The sequence below is a fragment of the Buteo buteo genome, chromosome 2 (genome assembly GCF_964188355.1).
Source record: "Buteo buteo chromosome 2, bButBut1.hap1.1, whole genome shotgun sequence".
Classification (NCBI taxonomy): domain Eukaryota; kingdom Metazoa; phylum Chordata; class Aves; order Accipitriformes; family Accipitridae; genus Buteo; species Buteo buteo.
In genome coordinates, this window is record NC_134172.1 from 73,650,871 (window position 1) to 73,668,557 (window position 17,687).

Below are 17,687 nucleotides of genomic sequence, written 5' to 3' on the forward strand. Positions count from 1 at the left end.
AAGGTTTTCCACGAACGCAATTTTATTTTTCTTATTTGTATGCATGTAAGTATTGTACAGAGTGCTGTAGATCTAGTTTTCAAGATTCAATATCATAACTGTCTAATGTGATAGCACGAAGGTACAGTATTAAATTTGTCACATCTTTCCTCAAAAATCCACATTTGAGGATTTTTTTTACTGAAAATTTCTGAAAAAAGACTAACAGTATCTGACTAAAATTTGCTGCCTCAGAGACTTTCTGATTGAGAAGTCCGGGAGTATAGGCTGAGAAAACACCTTGTTTTCTGAATCTATCTACAGAAGTTTATGGGAATTAATTTATCAGAATAAATGAACAAATGGACTTCTAACTGTGTTCAATGCCACGTAAACTAGATTTTATTTAATGTTTTGACTAGAAACACTCATATTTAGGGGTCATATTACAGATGTGATAACTGTTAATCGTGAAGAACAACAGTGTCAAAGGGGATCATTTTTTTCTAGTTTTCGTTTGGTTAAGTTAGGATAAAGATGAGGAAGAAGTAACAACATGAACTTCATACTAACTTTGACTGATGTAAAATTGCTTTCTCTTGAAAGTGATGAATCTGGTTATACATGAATCTCCTGAGCCAAAGTATTCTTCTTGCCGTCTTTTGAACAATCTTGTGATTCTCCTAGATTTTAATAATATTACTAGTTATTTATCCTAGTGCACATAAAAGCTTATTGCAAGCTTTCAAACTATACTAACAACAGTAGGACACAAGTATATTGGTATAAAGCAGCGATCTTTAAAATTTTCCAATTTGCAGACTTTGGCAGCAGCCAATTCTTTATGCCATATCAAAGCAATCTGTCTTATTTACTTTTTTGGATCCCTGTAAAAGCAGCTCATGTGCCTCAAATGCTTGTGAAGCACACTTTAAAAATCAGTGATAAAAGGACAATACAGAATGCACAAATCAAATTCATTTTCCCTATGCAAGAGCTAAAAGGCTCTCACTCTTCTAAAGGCCAGCAACTTGGATCAAGTTTTAAGAGAAAAAATGAATTGAAGAGTTAAGGGCGGTGCACTGAGAATTAGAGTTGTCCAGAAACAAAAAAAATCTAGTATATAAAAAAATTAACAGTTTTGACATTTGTTTTAGATTTGTCACAGAATGATTTAAAAAACAAAACATGAATAGAAAGAATGAGACATCCCAGAATAGCCAACATCCAGTGGCTAGGGTATTTACTTGGGCCAGATCCAAGTAGTGCTTTATGGGATTTGGAGCAGACATTTGACATAATGTTTTCAACATTATTTTTGTCAGACTCAAGTTTGGGCTCTGAAGTGGGTTGAAATAGAGCTCGCTTGGAGTCCTGTACTTCATAGGTGAGACTTAGTCACCAGGCTGTTTCATCACTCAGTCTGTCTTTGGCTTAGGGAATTTTATTTTTTTAAACAAAGTAGCTGTGTAGAGAATAGACAGGCAAATATTCTGTTGCATTTGGTAGGGTGCTATCATATATTTGGGTATTTTTCTGACTTTGGGAGTGAATAAAGTAACATTCTCATTTCTACTCCATTCTCATTCAGAACAGATTTTTCTCATGGAAATATTTGAACCTGCCTAACTATATTTCCATGGAAATCAAATCAGTATATTACTTTTAAAAATTTTATTTTTGGCAAGTTGGCATTTTATGATGGCAAAAAGCACTTTGTCCAAAAATTCCCAACCAGCTTTTCTGAGCTGAGACCTACCTCCGTGTTGTACAAATGTGAGGCATTTACCTTCAGTATTTTTGTAGGTTTAAGAAGAGATCACAAGGGAAGTGTATTAAATTCAGTACATAGGGAAAAAAAATCAGAAAATGTATTGGGTTGAAGTTTCAACTCTTATCCTTTGCTTTGTAAACATGGATCTTTCAATCCACTCCTTTCATCCTTGTTCCCAGTCCCACTCTGAATCTCATCAGGCTCCAGTGGACACACATGTTCAGCTTCTCTTTCTGGTTTAGCCTGTGCTCCCGCCAACCTTCCATTAATTTGTATTCCTTCCTCCCTGCTGTCTGTCTTACACCCAGACCTGATCCTATCACAAATGCACTTCCCTAGCTCTGTGCACCCTTGGGCATTACTGACTAAGAACTGAGACTTGCATGTGTCCCAGGGGAATCTAAAGGTGTAGATCATGTGAAGATCTATCTACACGAGGTGGAGAGAGTGGGTTTCAACAGCACACTGTCTCCGTGCCTCAGCTCTCTTAATTCATTAATCAGCATAGTTAATTTTAAAGACGTTTACCATTTCTGCAACTGGTTATTGGAAAGCTGATTACTGGGTTAATGGCCCTACTTGAAAACAGTTATCCCATTACTGCAGATGAAGTCAATCCAGTTCAGCATGCCTTGTAATAAAGCGTTGTTACAGATTATGTATGCAGTCAAGGCCTTGTTTTCCTAGGAGAATAAATGGAAATACATTTTGCATCAGACATTAAATGTGGCTTGCCCAATTCCCCAAGCAGTTAAATGTTGAACAGTATTGGGGGTAGCTCTTTTTGATGTCACACGTGTCTCAGCTCCATTCCCTTGTACAGATTCAGTATCTGTAATGTTTCACTTTCAACATTCATTTCTGAACAACTGAAGTGTCTAGAAGTGAAAATGAGTGCCGTGCAGCGACAGCAAAGCTATCTAAGTCATCTCCAGCCCGGGATTTGGTATAGGTGTGCTAATTCACCTACTGCGAAATAAAATAGGCTAATTACCTACTGAGAAGCAGAATTTATTAGCTCTGGTGCAAGTTTCTTGTTCTACTCCTAGAACCTGGTCTAGCTTGTTTTGAGCTAACGCAGGTAGTCTGAACAGGTGCTGTACACATTTCCTGTAATTTAGGAAGTGCTGGGTGATGCTCTACTTTAAACGAAATACATAAACAAGATTCTACTGACTTCTGGTCAGTGGAGATCCTATCACGCCTCTTAGTCTGGTTCCCTGGGGAAACTACTTACACAATCTTATTATTTGTCTGACCCAGTTTCCAATATGCTGACACATTTGTCACAGGTTACATAGATGTTTCAGAGATACTATGATGTCCTTGCCGCTTTTGCGAGAATTAGCACCTAAGTAGACGAAGGAATCCTTATTAATGCTGCCATTGAGGAAGAAGGGAGAATTCAGCAATTATTCATCGCGTTCGACAACAGCAAGCCATTCGACTGATTTGTACGTTGCTCTGATGTTCCTTGGCAAAAGCACTGCTTTATTCAGCTGCCAAATCAAAAAAGTCAAGGGATGGCTAGGGGAAAGATGCCAAGGCATGCTAGGGTACTCCCCAGAGAAAAAGAGATACTGCATGTTCAGAGGGGGGGGCGAGACTCTTCAAGGATAAAGGGGGCTGGAGGCATTGCGCTGTGATATGGCAGAGGACAGGAGGACAGCTGGGGTTATTCCAATAGGGAGGTATAAGATGTGCAACATAAACCCATAAAGAATCAGGCTTCATTAGTTCCACTTTTCAGGGAATAATTTGTTAGGAAAATATTGAGGTCTTAATTTTGGTATTTCGGATACATTTACATGCTGATTTAACCCTTCTACAATTCCGTCTATCAGTTGTAGCTGGTATACTGCCTTGCTGTTACACAGCAGGAATCTGCTGTTATTTGACCTGGAAAGATCATTATACTAGCTTTATTTGGTGTGCATTTAATAAAGTTGTAGCTGTTGTGACTGTAACTCATGATTCCCATGTCATTCTGCAGTGGTGTAACCAGCGATTCAGCATTCCAGTAACATCAGTTCAAAGGGAAGTATGAGGGACTCAAATGTATGCCAGAGCATTGTGACTTTTATTACTCCTCTCCTCCCGCACTCCTCTGTTAGGAAGATACATTCTCTAGCTGGAGAACTGAGAAGTACAAAGCATCCTTAGACCTTGTAGTGCAAAATGTAAAAAGTGATGTTATCTGCAGAAAGTGGACTTTAGATTCTATCAGCGCACATTTAGCATAAAGCATTTCCTATGGTAATGCCTCTCACTTTCCCAGACTTTTAAAGGCTCCAAGTGGCACACAGGCTGCAGACCTCTTTGTAATGTTAATGAATCATCTTAATGGACTGTTTTAGCAGAAACATTCATCACCTTTTGTACTACAATGATTTTTTTTGTTATACTTAAATGGTTAAGTAGGCAATAAATGCCTATCAGACCAACCACTACGGTCTAGTAATCCACCTCACTATAAATCACCAGTGGATTATTATTGTCCTGTTTAATTAACACTCTTAAGGGATTCTATCGTTGGGTAGACTTTCACCTTGCACTAAGCAGGCATTAACATTTGAAATAAGAAAAAGTGTGTTTATGTGAAAAGTGTTAATCAGTGTGACCTGGAACTGGTAGTGGCGGGTTGGATGAAATATGTGCATGTGTATATGCCTGCGTGTCCATGGGTGGTGGTTCCTTACAGCAGTTTTCAATGGACGCTAAAATTAGACCCATGGAATACTTCTATAAGTCAAAGCGAATGATAGTTTCAGTATCCGTTGTATTGGGTCTTAAAGATATTTGGCTATATTTGGTTGTATATAGCAGCTTTAAAGATTTTAATCCCAGGAGTTAGGAAGGTGATGGTTTTTGTGAGCGTACATTTTGAGTGTAATATGGGTTTGTTTGTGGTCTAATTCAGTCTGAAGTGGTTTTAGAGGACTGGATCAAACCCTTTTCTTTCTCTGCAACAAAAGGTGAGAAGGGAAGTCTGATCCTGTTGCTCCTCTGTGAACTCTTTTCAGACTTCACAGCCAGAAAGAGTAAGCTAAGCAGCAAGAGTTCCTGGGAAAGGCAGGGGGGTCCGTAGGCTTAGATACTCTTTGCAGAACAATCCCTGCAGTTCTTTTGCAAATGGAATTCCCACACTGGGACACAAGCTTGATACAGGATCACTCTCAATATACAAACATTTTTGTATGTAGTACAGCTCAGTGCTGGTTTTCTCCTCTTGGCAGAATATAAAGATGGCAGTTTTTTTCCTCCTGTGATACAATTTAATGCATTTACTAATAATTTCCTCATCTTTCGCTGGGAGAGAAAGACAGTTGAAAAAGGCTCTTGTTAAGACAGGGTTTCCCATCCATGAAATCTTACCCTGCTTTCTTTGATTTTGTTACACTTGTAATACTAGTAGCGCACTTACCAAGCGAATGTTCTATGGATACCAACACTAACAGCAGTTATGTGAGATACCCAAGTACTCAATTTCCTTTTTACACACAAAGCAACTAACAGGTAAATGTTCAGAGGTTTTCTGAGGTCTTAAGAGTAACGACTAGTAGCACAGCACAAGAGACCCTGTTTCTTGTCTGCGCACAAACCTGGTATGTGCATCCCTTTCCTCTTGGCATTTTTATTAAATTATTTCCTAGTATGTACTCCTGCAAATTAAAGAACAAATAAAACTGCTAAGTGGAACACAAACACGCTAAGCCTTTTCAATTAAGAGACTGAATCTCTTAGTATAAATTCATTTCCTGGAACAAAACTCCAATTATGTAAGATTAATTCTTTCCTCTAAGATTGCATGGATTTATTGACTAACAAAATCTTCTGTTGCATAAGTGGAAATGTGTAATTTAACGTAGGCTGCTGATCAGAGGCAAAACCATAGCATTAGCATTTTCACTGGGTATTTTTGTTTCAGTTGCACACTAATCTGCCTGTTTTTATTCTATTTGTAACTGAAAAGGTGTGAAATGATTCACTACTGAACATGTGGGAAATAGCACAAAACACTAAAGGAGTTTAACAACATGAGAAATTAAACTAAGCTCCTAAAGAGTATGTTGTTATTGCATGAAGAACTGCAGTGACAGAAAATAAGAATATCTTATGTGCAGGAGAGTATTGTGAGGAGGTATGTGTGCATTGATCATACAATAGCTTTTTTCAAATCATTTAAGAGAGATGCACAAAACCCACACAGTTTCAAGTGTAGGCATGTCCTGAGAAGAATCTCCTTCATTCCCTCTAGACACACCCTGCTAATTAAATCCATCATTGCCTAGCAGTAAGCCCTAGGGTTCAATCTTTTCTAGAGCACTGTTACTATCCAACATTTTAGCTCATACGTTGGGCAGCCAAGATTTCATGTCTATGCATATAGTAGGAGTCCTAGCCAATATTTCTTACAGTTTCCTCCTCTCCATCCCAATCTGGATATATAATGGGTTTTGGTGGGTTTTTTTCTTTTTTGATAGGTAAAACTTCAACGTTCCTTTCAGATTACTTTCTTATATCCTGATGCAATAACCTGTATGAGGGTGGCAAGTTAAAGTCTAATAAAATCAGGAATCTGAGTTCCATGTAGCTAGCTGGCCTTGAGAAACTGCAGCAAGGATGGATATTGAATGACTTCTATAGTCCAGCCAGGTTTTATCAGAACAGATCATCAACCTGTAGGCTGCCCAAACCTGTTCCACTGCTTCCCCATTGATTAAATATCTGGAGGCATTTACACGTATATCAAATTCTTCATAATCTATTTTATCTTAATCACACCCAAGTGCTTTTTCAAGCTAGGGCAAAAAAGTTCCCTCCAGTGGTGAGAAAAGATGGTATATCTCCTTAATGTACTTCTGTACATTGAATTTCCTTGGAGCCAAACTATGATCTCAGATTCCCATGGGCTGAAATATCAGTGGGACTACAGTGAGTATAACGGAGGTTAAAACCTGGCTACGTACGCCCAAATGTTAAGGAATTCAAAACCTGTTTTTTTCATTTGATTGCAGAGCTGACGTGTATGGGGGAAGCTTCCAGCCAAGTTCAGATGGCCAAAATTCCTTCTGAATCTTGATACCTGTATCATCCAACACAAGACAGAGTCTTGCCTGGAATTGTCACCTGTTTTGTCATTTAGGGATTTCCACTCTCCTTCCTGTGTGTTTGTTCCCAGCCTGTTTTCCTGCTCTGACTCTCTGCCCCAGGTATCATCCTGCAAACATCCTGAGCACTGTGTTCTCTTCTCCTTGGTTCAGGGTCCTAAGTGGTTCTGTCTTTGCCTTTTCCCACTTTCCTCTGCACCTTTTTCTTTTTCTCCCCCCCCCCGCCCCCGCCTTCCCTAGTCCTTGACAATAGGAGTCAGGGGAAGGATTGTGGGGATATGTTAAAAATCTAAAAAATAACCCCAACTGAGTGGCATGGGAAAGGTGGACATAGGCTGATTGTTCACTGTCTTGTTCAACACAGTAAGGGGCATCATAACTAACAGCAGGTTCAGGGAGACGCATCTGTGAGAGTGAGTAGTTAATCTGTGGAACTTCCTATCACAGGACATTTGGTATGTTAAAAATGTGCATGTGCAAATCCATAGAAGAGAAATTCAATGAGTATGAAGACACCACCTCTGGTTCCAGAAGTCCTTGAGTCATAAACAGAAGGAGACTGGGAGAGTATGCTGGGAAAGCATCCCTAGATGCTTTTCTTATACTCTTCTCATGATGTCCAGTATTGCTTGCTGTCAGAAGCAGAATATTAGGCTAGGTGGACTTCGTATTAACAAGGATAATATGTCTTATGCTTTTTATTAAGAATACAAAGCAGGAGACAATTTAGCCTTCAGTTGTCAAACAGGACTACAAAGTGTTGTGGTGTTTGCTCTCCTCCTACTTTTCCATCCTTTAAACCAATCCAGGGAAGCATGGTGGATGTTTCTTATACGTTGTTGCCACCTGCTCTAAAAAGGTCGTACAAAAGCTTGTCTCGTTGAGAGATCACAATTTATGTGGCGATTCATGAGTCCTTTCAGCAGTATGTTGAAGCACAGAGACATTATTAAATCAGATTCAAACTGATTAATTCAATTTAATGGATGTGAACTCTCAGGGATAACTTTAAAAAAAATAGTTTCAAACACGAGTTGATCTGATAAAGCATAAATCAATATTTATATACCTCCAGTCATTATCTTTACCATTGCAAATTTTCTGTAGAGACAGGAATCAAATTGTCAGAAAGCCTTGGTTTGCTGTAGGCAAGTCCATGCCTCAGGTTTTAACATTGTAGAGATAATTATGTCACCCATGTTGTAAACATTCCATGTTTCTTGAATAGAGGGTCTGTATTGGAAATATTAACCACTGGTGTGTGTAAACTGGAAAGATGCAAAGGAAAGGAAACCAATTTTTCTCACTAGGTACTGAAAAGCTGAATGGTTGGAACTGGGTTTGGGAAGCACTAAAATTAGTATAAGCCATCTGAAAAGTGCTAGTAAATTTAAAATCCTAAGGGAAAGGTGAAAACTTGTTGGTGTCACAAAGTGCCTTGAATAGAATATCTGCAGTTTAAATGATCAAAATTAACCCCTTTACTCTAGCACATATCTTCCAATGTGGTGTTCTAAACAGATGATAGATGAACATCACAGCTGATGTAATAAATACCTGAAAGCGCCGGTAATAAATACAAGAAATAACCTGTCTTGATTATTCAAGTAATTGCTGCTAGTTAATTAGCCTGCTCACATTGTTTAGGCCAATAGATTTTTGCAGTTTCCTTTCAATAGTTTTTCTTTTCTTTCCAACTTTTTTCTTTATTCCATTGGACAAAGTGATGCAATGGTGACCAAACAATTAAATGAATTCATTACAAAAAGCTAATTTTTGATTCAGGGAGATGATAGTCAATATTACATTGCAAATTAAGCACTTCTGGATTTCACTTGTACAAAAAGAACTCGTTCCTCACCAAAAAATGGCATTCTGTCAACTACTAATTGCATACAAAGAATTTTAACCAAAAATGTACCATACAGGTAACATATGTAACATACATGTGTAATAGTGAAATATGTGTAGTATTGAAGGTAGGGGATATCTGGAATAGTGAGAAACCAGAGGATGGCAATTTTTTATTTTATATTAGGTTTTTCAATTGTAGTCATACTGGGATGTTGGTTTTGTAGTTGGGGGGGAGGGGATGTTTTTGTTTTTCAAAGAGTGCCTGAAAAATGAGTAACATTTTTCCCTAATTTTCAGCTGAACCTCCCACACTGTAATTTATGGCCATTGCTCCTTGTTCTGTCATATGACACTACCTACCAAGAAGAACTTGGCTATCATCTCTGTAGCTACCATTCAGGCAGAGATCAGTCCTTGGTCTCTTTTTCGCCAGGATAAGCAAGTCCAGCACCTTCAGTCTCTCCAGTTGGGTCATGTGTTCTTGGCCCTGAGCATCTTGGTAACCCTCTACTGTAACTCCTTTAGATTCTCCACACTGCTTTTGAATTGGGGCAGCCAAAACTGGGCACAGGATAACCAGCCCTATCTGTTCAAATACGTCCGACTTTACTACGGCGTTGCTCTACCACTGCTGACTGCCCTTTTCCTTGCCAAATTGTGCTGGTACACGCAGATGTCTGAGATCGTGTTGTGCCTGTGCAAGTCAGTGCAAGAAAAGGTTTAAGATCTTCAGCCTTTTCCTCACTGTCATCTTTAGGTCACCTTCCCCAACTATTAGCAAAGCCCTATTTTTCCATTATACTTGGCTTTAGAGAAGTTGACTTCTGTGCAGGATACTCCAGTGACAGAAACTCCATCTCTCTATTACCACATGGATAGGGGCATGACTAGGAAAAAGGAGAGTACGACAGGTTTTTCCATGGATGAATAACTTCTGCATCTGTGCCCTGGGGACTGTAAATAGCTAGTATAAATCAATGCAAATACGCTAGTACTAATCTTGCCAGTAATGATGTGAGAATGAATGGAGTACAAAGATGAACTTTACATATCATTAGCACCAATCTGCCTCACTGCATTTATAGGCAAGGCTCTTACCAAGGAAGTCAGTTGGCAAAACTTACAGGTTTTTTTTTTTAAATTATGATTAAAAGATGCATTTGTGCTGCACAGAAATGTTTCTCAAATATCAAGTCCATCTCGGGATTTTACAATTATGAAAACTTGAAAACAGTTATGGATAATCATTTCTCAAACACTCAGCAGAAAATATTTTTATTACAGTGTTTTAGCATGACTGACCTCAGTATATAATTTAATATATTTATTACAAGTGTGTCATATAAAACACTGAAACATATCATTTCAAAGTAAAAGTTTACTTTCAGTTTAACTCTCCATCAGAAGACAGAATGATCTGTAACACAGAAAAAAAATTGAGACTCTGTTATTGTTACCCCATAATAGTAGAAAATTAGTAAGAATGGGGATGATGACTATATATTCTGCAAGAACTGATCTTGTAAAACAGGTGCTATTTAATTTTGGCTTTTGCATCATGTAAATGATTGTTTGTTTGGTGGTTTGGTTTTTTTTAATTCTACATTATCAATGACTAACTCCATCTGATACAAGTACAGTGACCTCTTTGGTTTGTTTTTCTCTCCACACAAGGAGAGTAAGTACAATATAAATGCGAAATAAGTTCCCAAGAGATGCACAATACTGAAATCAAAAGATGGGCATAGGGTGTTGCGAAAACCTTTCATTCAGTCATCTTTCAGACCTCCAGTCTCTGAGTTTGAAGGCTATGCCCTAGTTTTTCAAAATATATTCCAATAGAAAAAAATATAATGTTTTTTTCCATAATTCCACCTGTTTGCTTAACTGAATTATCCCATTTTGGCCTTTCTTTGTCCTGTTTCTTCCACTTCTAGCCTGAGAGATGTCTAGTTTGGCTTTCCAACTTCTATTTATCATTTTCTTCCTACTAGCCACTCTTTTGGTTCTTTCCAGTGTAACAGTGACATGAAAGGGTTTAGGTAATAATCTTGTAATGGATTGCTGTACCAGAATAAAACCTCATTTCTTTTTTCCCAGGACTCCCTGGGAATCCTTTTGCCACAGCCTTTTTCTCCCCAAGGAGATTATACAAAATTGTTCTTGTGGCCATTCATTCTGTCAATATGAGTGGACAATCTGATTCCCATCAGTTCCCATGGGTAGAGCCATGATTCCCAGAAAACATACTGTTAGCACAGCACTTCTTAGAACGGTTAGAATTACTTCCAAATGCCAGGCCAGAAGTGCCTATATTTCAGTAGTGTCAGCAATCCCAATACATACACAAATCTGTAGAGATTTGGATCCTTCCAGACAACTGATGTGGTGTAATTGTCTTCATCCTATTAATTATTCAAATTATCATTTTATCACTTATATGTTTGTGTGAATCTGAGTATTTACTTTCCTGAGGCAACTTTCTTTTTTTTGTTGTTGGCAAAAATGCCTTTATATAAAGTTTTGCCTTTCTCTGTCAGAATACATAATATATATTTATATATATATGAATATTTCTTTTAGATTGCAAATCTTTATAATCAAAAGTCCTTGAAAAAATATGGAAAATAAAAAATATTTTAGAAGTATCCAAGAGGCAATATTTTGTTTTTCTTACTACTCTCCTTACATGTCACAATATAATTTGTTTGGTGAATCCAATTTTCTAGAAGTAAATCTACATTTCAGCAAATGTCGTCTCTATAGAATAAGCATTTTAATGGAATAATTTTTTAAATTATTTTAAGTCAAAATGAAGATTTTGATGTATTCGCCATCATAATGTGGCTCAAATATCTAGAAAATCAATTTACTTAAAACTTAAAGGAACAGTTCTCTCCTGCTTGAATCTTTAAGAGAGAAGAGCCAATATAGTGTAATAGCAGCTGTTCAGCAACACCTATTATTTGCTTACATTACATCACTAATATGAGGCACCCTGTCGTTAAAATGAGAGTTAGGAATTGGCTCTCCTGATTTGCTTCTTAGCATTCTATAATTTTGCTGAGGATATGATCTCATCCAGCTCTCCACACCAAATAAGAATCTGGATTGGTTGATGAGCATGTTAGTTTTCCTTCTGATGAAGTATCAAACTTTATTAAATGGCTGAAAGAAAACCTTCAGCTTAATTTATAAAGAAAGCTTTAAATATTGTTTTCTTAGAACTAATGGATGGATGATAGTATCTTCAGCAATGCCATTTCTACACCAGTTATTTTTTATTTCTTCTCCTTGACATGTTAGGGTCCCGATCTTGCATTCCTGGCACTCAAAACTCCTCATGAGCAGATCCAAACATGGAAGCATTCCAGCACAATGCATGAGAGATCCTTTAACATTACAAAGTAGAGGACATGCAGAAAATATTGAAATAATAAATCAACACTACATCAGATTTTTAGAAAGGAACTCTCTCTCTGGTAACAAGTGCTAGACCCACCAGTCATCCACCTGTGCCTAACAGAGAAACAGGAATTCTTAACCTAGAAGAGGTACTGCTGACAGCAAGTGGCTACTTATTGTTTATTTATTGTTTATCAAAATTAATTAGCTAACACCAAAAAAGCTTGGCTTTTGCAGAGGCATGGAACTGTTGTATATTTCTTTCTAACAATGTGTATGATGTTATCAGAAGGCTGATGACTGAGATGTGAGATCTGTCAATCAGAGACTACAGCAAATAATTTCATTAATATTTTTGCACTGACTTAATTAGATATGGGGTTTTTTTTTCTTTTTTTAAATGATTTAGTTAGGCTGATGCAACATCCTGTAATGGCCATAGCCTTGCAGATGTAGAGACGTTCTTAGCATGTAAGTAATCACAGTAAATTATTATAATTTATCTTATATTAGTAAATTCGATAAAGGGTCTTAATCAATTGCATCAGGATCTGATTGAAAGTTCCCTGTCTACTTTACCATTTTGCCACATGTTATATATCAGAAAAGAAGTATTCTCCTGTTAAAAAAAACAAGGTTTTTTCTTACTACAGATATGCATGGACACTGTGCATTTATCTGTGTGGGAAAAGTGACTGCAGTTTCTGAATAAACTATCCATAATAGCTCCCTGTGTGGATATTCTAGTCTGGAAAAGTCATGGGTCAGACAGTAAGTCGTTGCAGAATAGCTTGTTCTGCAATAGCAATTCCAGTCAATTTTCCAGTGTAGAAAAGCTGTTAGTCCACAGCTCCAAGGTCCAGTTTGTGCCAGAAGATTTTGTCTTTAGAGAATAGTATAAATTTGTTCTATTCAATTCTTTAAGGCCCAAATTCAGCACTGAACTCCCTTTGGGATCAATACATGAGATCAGCCAAGGAGAGCTTTATATTGTAGAAGTTTGTATTTATGTGCACAGACTCCATAGTTTTATTAACGAAACATTTAATCAACACCTTGTAGCTGTGAGCTGTATACATTTTTGGCTGTGGGACATCCTTGTGATTCTTCTGGTCCTGTACCTTCTAGAGGCCAGTCCTAAACCAGCAGACAGAAAGTAGCCTGGAAGAAGATCCATCAAGCCAGACTCAAGACAGTTGGTAGCTTTCATTGCCAACAGCAGTGAAACAAGGCAAAACAGAGCAAAATGTCATACCTTCCTCCATGGCCAAATAGAGAAGATGGTTTCAGCAGTGACATCCAGCTGACACACTTGAGTTTGCTCTAAGTACAGAGAAAAGAGTGGTCTATAAATATATAGAAAGACTTTATAAAATGTTTGAATGAACTAAAAATATATCCTGTAAAGGCAGCGCAGAGAAGTCTTCACTGAAGGCCAGTTAACAATCTCACTGGATCCAGAACTACTTATACAACTCAGTAAGACACGTTTTGGGCTGGATTCATGTTTGTATTTGAATCCTGGTTTTCCTCTTCTCCTCCAGTAAAAAAACCAGCAAACCAAGGTAAGACATCTACGCTTTTTTTTTTTTTTGATATACGTTTTACTGAGCCTTAGGACCCTCAAAAGCAAAGGTTGCCATTTATCCAAAATTACATCACAGTGCCCCTGGCATTTTTGAGGTGTGGACCAATTAACATTTCTAGCTTAATTAAAATCACCAAATGCATTTTAAAGGATGACATAAAGTTGATTTTAATCTAGGCTTCCAAAAATGAAGTAGAAGTCTGTTAATCAACTGCCCCACCCTTTTTGTTATTTACATGACCCACAGTACTCGGTGTCAGAATAGACTCCTATGTCATCCTCTTACTTCATTTTCCCCAGGCATTATTAAATAGTTAATAACAAAGGTCTAAAGTCCATCCAGAGTTTTACCTGTTGGCATAAATCTGGGGCCATGACAGCACTGGTGTAGCATTCATATAAATGAAAGAACAGATTTTGGCTCAAGTATTTTTAATGTACAGCAGCTGGCATTTTTGGGTTTAAAGAGCAAAATCACACCTGAGTTTTCATGCTTTCTAGGATTTTGCCAACAAAAGGAAAACAGAAAATAAACAAGACATTTTACCTTTTGAAAGCCAGAAGAAATGGTGCAGCTGTTTCCAAGACCTCTATGTTCAAGCTGTCACATGAACATGGAATAGAAGACATTCATGTTTTCCAGTTATGTTTTAGCACAAAGGTCTTCCATTTGTTTGTTTCAACATGTTTTCCCTTTAACACATTTTTTTAACTAGAATTTTTCCTACTAACATGTTTATTCAACGCACAGTTAAAACCAGATTTGGATTTTTACAAGTATATAGGTGTTTACAAATCAATTCATTAGATATTATTACTGCTTCTATGGTATGACATAAGAGACATATGAGAACTTACCACTGTTGACAAATGGTTTGGGTCAGGTTTTTACTGTACAGACAAGAAGAGCAGCTGATTTCTGGGAGCTGCCAGAGAGAGTGGAGGGAATTGGTTGCAACTCACCCATAGTCCCCTAGCCTTATTATTTATTTAGCTGCTATATAAGCACTTCAGCCCAGATTTTGATTCCCATTCCTAGCTATGAAAAACAGGGTAATAGGTAAATGACAGGTGTTTATCCCTCTTAGAAATAGATGGGCATTAGGTGCAGAGAGTGGCACCACGTATTTGCCTGATCTCTTTTATTATTCAGCTGTCATGGGGATTTTGATACAGAAGACAGCAGAGAAAGAGTTTAACATTTTGTCCATAATATAGACAATTATACTTATTATTTGTATGTGAGAGGCATGTAGGTTCTTCAACAGCCAGACAATCACTTCATTTTATTTTCAGCAGTCACTTACACTCAGCGCAGGAAAGACACAGACCTGTTGGAGTGGGTCCGGAGGAGGGCCACAAAAATGATCAGAGGGCTGGAGCACCTCTCCTATGAGGAAAGGCTGAGACAGTTGGGGTTGTTCAGCCTGGAAAAGAGAAGGCTCCAGGGAGACCTTCTAGCAGCCTTCCAGTGCCTAAAGGGGGCTTATAAGATGGGGACACGCTTTTTAGTAGGGCCCGTTGCGATAGGACAAGGGGTAGTGGTTTTAAATTAAAAGAGGGTAGATTCAGACTAGATCTAAGGAAGAAATTTTTTATGATGAGGGTGGTGACACAGTGGTACAGGTTTCCCAGAGAGGTGGTAGATGCCCCATCCCTAGAAACACTCAAGGTTGGGTTGGACGGGGTTCTGAGCAACCTGATCTAGTCGAAGATGTTCCTGCACATTGCAGGGGGTTGGAACTAGAGGACCTTTGGAGGTCCCTTCCAACCCAAAACGTTCTATGATTCTATGATACATGGAGACTTGGATGTTTCAAAATATTTTCTTTATGTTCCTCCACAACATGGTCTTCAAAAGAATAATAAAAGTAGTAGAATGCCCAACTTCCCCATATAAAATCCTATGCTCATTTTCTTCTAACTTTTCCAAGCCTTAGAGCTGCTACACCTGATTGATTGATTGATTGACTGATTTCAAGCAGGTTATATGCCTACAGTCTGCAGTTCCTATTTTAAAACTGTGGCAAGTATTTGAAGTTGAAACAGTAACTGGGACTACAGAGGGAGAATCAGGCTGAAAGAGTGTACTGTCTTAGTGTGAGACCAGTTTAGGAATTAGAAATAGTGGCTATGATAGTAGTTGGCAAGCTGAAACTTCTCAGCATATAAAAATTATGTCTTCGAATGTTCAGTCACATAAAGCTGCCTGTTTGCAGCTTAATTATTGTCAATGAACCAGAGTGCATGTGGCATTTATGCTAAATTGGGAAAAGGTATTCTTTTTATTTAATTTACTTTGTGTTTTTGACTCAAATACCTGTCTTACCCTGCCACCCAAATATACATTACTGCCCCTAAAAGCATTAGGAAATGTTGGACCTGAAAAATCACTGTAACAGAGGTTAGATGAAAGTTACTTTTCCTTTTAAGAAAGGCCTGTTAGAGTTTATTTCTGGCTGAAAGATAAGACACAAAAAGAAGGGATGGTAACAAAAAAACACTTCCTCTTACAGTGATTTGGCTCACTGCAGAATAAATATTTTACAGGTGTTTGTCACTCCAGAGCTAGGTAAACTGAAAACATGTATTAGTTTTGGGGTTTTTTTTAACCAGCCATGCTTGCTGGAAGGAGATATCCCATTTGAAGTTGTTAGGTGTTAGCAGTGAATGACTTTTCATCTCCTGTTTCTCTGGGCTTTGCTCATTAGAAAAAGATCTGTAACTTTTCATGTAACTGGCAGGTGATAGATCTGGCTCCTGTTTTGTCCTAACTTATTCACAGTAAAATCTGTTGGCTCACAAAACGTGTCCTCCCAAAGATTGTCTAGATCACAACCAAGGAAGCTGGAAAGAAATTGAAGCTTGCTGGAACACAGTAGCCATATTCCCAACAAGCTCATAAGTGGGAATTTTTTCTTTTTCCTGTTCTTACTGTAGTTTTTGAGCCTCCATCTATCTCCTTAACACTCCTAACTGGCCCAAATACTTCTGCTTGCACAGAATAACTACCTTTTACAGAGGTCTCCTTTTTTTTTTTTTTTTTTAGGTTTAAGTGAAAGACTGGATTTCACATGCCATTTGACATTAATTGAAAATAGACATATCAAGTCCACTGGTGTGCCCACCATTCTATTAAAAGAATTAAGGACAAACCATCTGGAGAGAAATACTTACCACAGCAATCACGTGAACTTTATGTAAGAGACTAACTACATACTAAAAGAGGAAAGATCTTTTCATAAGGTGTGCAGTGAAGAAAAGGGAAAAGCATACATATGCTTTTACATATTTTATATACTATTTATTCTACTGATGCAGTCATTTATGTATGAGAAATCAGTAACCAGCAATTTAAAATCTTGGCACCAAGATAAATGCACATTTTTGTTCTGTATAGTTCTTTTGTTGTGTAGTATATAGCAACAGGTTTTGATCCAGACAGGTTCTTCTTCAGCAGTTACAGACAGACTTTGAAATTGTCATCAGGCAGCTCATACAATTTCATAGTATAGCTTCCTGCAAAAGTATCCTGATAAAAGCGTATGTTTATAACAGGAGACGATCTTAAGGGAACTTTTTGGTAACAGGCTATCTTTTAAAGTGAACAAATCTGAAAGTGTTTTATTACCTATCATACTTGTTTTATCAAGGATTATTGAAACCATAGTGTTAAATTTAACTGCTTCGAAGCAGTCATCTTCTTTTCTGTGCCATCTGTGGTGCCCTCTACTGCACATCTTTGTAGAAGCAAGACAAACACTGAGATAACTGCATTGGTTACATGGCTTTTTTCACATTTTTCTTTCCATCTCACCATTTAATAATGGTTCATTATTTGTTTTCCTAATAATTTTCCTTCTTATATATATATAAAAAGCAGTCAGTATTTGCAATTCAATTTTTTTCTTAATTTTATTTTTCAAGCATAGTTTAAAAAGGGGAAAAAATAAATAAAAAGGGCTTTAGGAAATTA